Below are 4751 nucleotides of genomic sequence, written 5' to 3' on the forward strand. Positions count from 1 at the left end.
GCAATTCGATGGTATTGGCCTCCAGGAGCTATCCCACAGTGCATCATTGTGACCGCTCTGGACAGCAATCCGAACTCGGATGCACTGGCCAGGTAGACAGGAAAAGCCCCGCGAACATTTGAACTTCATTTCCTGTTTGCCCAGCGTGGAGAGCACAGGTGACCACAGATACCTCATCAGCACAGGTAACCATGCAGGCTGATAATCGAAAAAGAGCACCAGCATGGACCGTGAGGGAGGTACTGGATCTGATCGCTGTATGGGGAGAGGATTCAGTGCTTGCAGAACTTCGTTCTAAAAGACGAAATGCAAAAACTTTTGAAAAAATTTCCAAGGGCATGATGGAGAGAGGCCACAATAGGGACTCTGAGCAGTGCCGCGTGAAGGTCAAGGAGCTCAGACAAGCCTATCAAAAAACAAAGGAGGCAAACGGTCGCTCCGGGTCAGAGCCGCGGACATGCCGCTACTACGCCGAGCTGCATGCAATTCTAGGGGGGGCTGCCACCACTACCCCACCTTTGTTCGTGGATTCTGGGTCGGGGATAGTCTCGACGCCTGAGGATTCTGCCGATGGGGTAGAGGAGGAGGAGGAGGAGGAGGATGAGCTTGCAGAGAGCACACAGCACTCCATTCTCCCCAACAGCCAGGATCTTTTTATCACCCTGACTGAAGTACCCTCCCAAGCCTCCCAAGCCAGTACCCAAGACTCTGACCCCATGGAAGGGACCTCAGGTGAGTTTACCTTTTAAAATATAAAACTTGTTTTAAAAGCAAACGGTTTTTAATGATTACTTTGCCTGACTTTGCATTCGCGGTCAGTTCAGCTACTGGAAAAGTCTGTAGCTACTGGAAAAGTCTGTTAACGTGTATGGGGATGGAGCGGAAATCCTCCAGGGACATCTCCATGAAGCTCTCCTGGAGGTACTCCGAAAGCCTTGCCAGAAGGTTTCTGGGCAGTGCATCCTTATTCCCTCCTCCATGGTAGGACACTTGACCACGCCATGCTTGCAGCAAGTAATCTGGTATCATTGCCTGACAAAGCCTGGCAGCGTATGGTCCCGGTGTTTGCTGGCATTCAAGCAACATCCGTTCTTTATCTTGTTGTGTAATCCTCAGGAGAGTGATATCACTCCTGGTAACCTGGTTGAAATACGGGAACTTAATTAAGGGGACAGAGGTGGCCGTTCCTACTGGGCTGTTTGCCTGTGGCGGAAAATAAATCCTTCCCTGCAGTTAGCCAAGCGCAGATGGGAAATTGGCCCTGAAGTTTTCCGCGTTTGGCTAGCAGGGATCTTCCCTGTTACCAGCCACGCGGTGGGGGGAGGGTACCGTGATCATCCCAGAGAATTCATGGCGAGGGGGGGGGGGTCGGCGGCGGGGGGGGGTAGTTTGGTGCCTGCAGGGATCTTCCCTGATACCAGCCACGCGGTGGGGGGAGGGGTACCGTGATCATCCCAGAGAATTCATGGCGGGGGGGGGGTTAGTTTGTTTTCTGGTGCTGCTGAATGTTAACAGAAAAACCGCAGCACTCTACTTGCCTGAAGGGGCCCAGACAAGCCCCCCCACACTGCCCCCCCCCAACTGGCTGAGATTGGCCAGGCTTCTGCAGCACTCTACAGGCTATGCTTGGTATGTGGGAAAGGAGGGTGCAGAAGCTGTAAAACAATGGCTTACCATGGCCGCATGCAAGCCGAATTCTGTTGCCCAGACCTGTGATCTCTAGCAGCAAAGCCACAAGCACTCAGCATTAAGAGGCAAAATGCGACCTTGCACAGAAATCACATGTGCTATGTAATGTGAACAGTGTTGGTCACCGTGAAAGAGTATAAGCATTGTTCTGCAAAATGTAGCTTTTAAAACAATTCTCTCTTTTTTCCCCTCCCTACAGCAGCTGCAAATTCCTCAAGCCTCCCTCCTCCATCCCGAAGGTTATCACAGATAAGGCGTCGTAAGAAGAAGACGCGGGAGGACATGTTTTCTGAAATTATGCAATCCAGCAGGAGTGACAGAGCTCATCTGAATGAGTGGAAGGAAACAGTTTCAAAGTATAGGAAAGAAGTCAGTGAACGTGAGGAGAGGAGGGACCAACGTGAGGAGAGGAGGGACCAACGTGAGGAGAGGAGAGACGATCGAGATGAGAGATGGCGGCAGGAAGACCAGAGGATGAAGGATGCAATGCTGGGGCTGCTCCGGCGTCTGGTGGAGGTTCAGGAACGGCTGCTGGAAAACAGACTGCCGCTTCAGCCCCTGTTCCACCCTCCCCCCTCCCCATGTTCCGTATCCTCCTCACCCAGACGTGTAAGAACGCGGGGGGGGAGGCTCCGTACACCTTCCCATTCCACCCCAGTAGACAGCCCAAGCAAAAGGCTGTCATTTTTTTAACCTTTTCTTTGTGGCTTTTTCCTTCCCAGCAATCCTCCTCCCAAATACCACCCGGATTCCCTCCCTCTTTTTCTAATCTATTAATAAAGAATAAATGATTTTTAAATGATAGTGACTTTATTTGGTTTGAAAGAAAGCTGGGGGAAGGGGCAGGGTGGGTTCCTTACAGAAAATCAGTCAGTAAAGGGGGAGGGTTTTCATGAAGGAGAAACAAACAGATATTTCACACGGTAGCCTGGCCAGCCATGAAACTGGTTTTCAAAGCTTCTCTGATGCACAGCGCTTCATGGTGTGATCTTCTAATCGCCCTGGTGTCTGGCTGCGCGTAATCAGCAGCCAGGCGATTTGCCTCAGCCTCCCACCCCGCCATAAAGGTCTCCCCCTTACTTTCACAGAGATTGTGGAGCACACAGCAAGCAGAAATAACAATGGGGAGATTTCTTTGGCTGAGGTCAGAGCGAGTCAATAATGAACGCCAGCGACCTTTTAAACGGCCAAATGCACATTCTACCACCATTCTGCACTTGCTTAGCCTGTAGTTAAACAGCTCCTGACTCCTGTCCAGGCTGCCTGTGTATGGCTTCATAAGCCATGGCATTAAGGGGTAGGCTGGGTCCCCAAGAATAACTATGGGCATTTCAACATCCCCAACGGTTATTTTCTGGTCCGGAAAGTAAGTCCCTTGCTGCAGCCCTTTAAACAGAGTAGTGTTCCTGAAGACGCGAGCGTCATGAACCCTTCCCGCCCAGCCCGCGTTGATGTTGGTGAAACGTCCTTTGTGATCCACAAGTGCTTGCAGCACCATTGAAAAGTACCCCTTGCGGTTTATGTACTCGGTGGCTTGGTGCTCCGGTGCCAAGATAGGGATATGGGTTCCGTCTAGTGCCCCACCACAGTTAGGGAATCCCATTGCAGCAAAACCATCCACTATAGCCTGCACATTTCCCAGAGTCACTAACTTTCGTAGCAGCACCTGAGTGATTGCTTTGGCTACTTGCATCACAGCAGCCCCCACCGTAGATTTGCCCACTCCAAATTGATTCCCGACTGACCGGTAGCTGTCTGGCGTTGCAAGCTTCCACAGGGCTATCGCCACGCGCTTCTCAACTGTGAGGGCTGCTCTCATCTTGGTATTCTGGCATTTCAGGGCAGGGGAAAGCAAGTCACAAAGTTCCATGAAAGTGCCCTTACGCATGCGAAAGTTCCGCAGCCACTGGGAATCGTCCCAGACCTGCAACACTATGCGGTCCCACCAGTCTGTGCTTGTTTCCCTTGCCCAGAATCGGCGTTCCATGGATAGAATCTGCCCCATTAACAACATGATCTCCAAAGCACCGGGGCCTGTGGTTTCACTGAATTCTGTGTCCGTGTCCGTGTCCATGTCCTCATCATGCTTGTCGCTGCGCTGCCGCCGCCGCTGCCTCCTCGCCTCGTTTTTCTGGTCCTGGCTGAGCATAAACTCCACAAGAACGCGCGAGGTGTTTGCAATATTCATGAGTGCTGTCTTGACCTCAGCGGGCTCCATGCTTGCCGTGGTATGGAGTCTGCAGTGTTCACCCACCCAGGAAAAAAGGCGCGAAAATGGTTGTCTGCCGTCCGTTGCTTTCATGCAGGGAGGGAGGGAGGGAGGGAGTGAGGCTGTACCCAGAACCACCTGCGACGATGTTTTTTGTCCCATCAGGCACTGGGACCTTAACCCACAATCCCAATGGGCGCAGGAGACTGCGGGAACTATGGGATAGCTATGGAATTGCTACCCACAGTGCAACGGTGCAGAAATCGACGCTAGCCCCGGTACTTGGACGCACACCACCGAATTACTGTGCTAGTGTGGCCGCACTCATTTCGACTTTATACAACCTGTTTCTCAAATCCGAATTATCTAAATTCGGATTAATCCCGTAGTGTAGACATACCCCTACCCTGATTATATCCCAGCGTAACGACTGGCTCCTGATTTGCACCCCTGTTAGTGAGCACAGAATCAGGCCCAGTGTCTTCAGTTCACAGACAGGCGGCACAAACTCTAGGGTCTGGTTCAACACCCACAGCCCTGGGTTTTGTCTGTTTGCAGAGTTGCTTATCCAACTCAGGTTTAGTCACTTCCTCCTGCTCTGTAGCCCTGTCCCTCCCCCCACTCCCACCCCACCCCCACCCCCACATAACACCGAGTTTCGCTTTGACTCCCGTCCCCATGTTCCTGGCACTCTCCCCCTCCCACAGTCTGGGGCTCGGTTTCTGCCCTGACTCCCCACATGGCACCAGGCTGAACTCGTCCCTGGAGTTCCGGCCCCCACGACCATGACGTGGCACTAGGATGAGTCCGGCCCAAAGGGACTGCACAGGGCGCATGGCAGTGGAGAGCCCAG

General features: G+C 52.6%; 1 long non-coding RNA gene across 1 annotated transcript; it reads left to right on the plus strand.

Annotated features, from left to right (window-relative positions):
- Positions 1 to 650: 650 nt before the first annotated feature.
- On the plus strand, positions 651 to 2488 carry LOC128847157 (uncharacterized). Its single transcript, XR_008446856.1, has 2 exons — positions 651 to 732; positions 1889 to 2488. It is a non-coding gene; the product is annotated as an uncharacterized LOC128847157 (long non-coding RNA).
- The last annotated feature ends 2263 nt before the right edge of the window (positions 2489 to 4751 follow it).

The sequence above is a fragment of the Malaclemys terrapin genome, chromosome 12 (genome assembly GCF_027887155.1).
Source record: "Malaclemys terrapin pileata isolate rMalTer1 chromosome 12, rMalTer1.hap1, whole genome shotgun sequence".
Taxonomy (NCBI): Eukaryota; Metazoa; Chordata; order Testudines; family Emydidae; genus Malaclemys; species Malaclemys terrapin.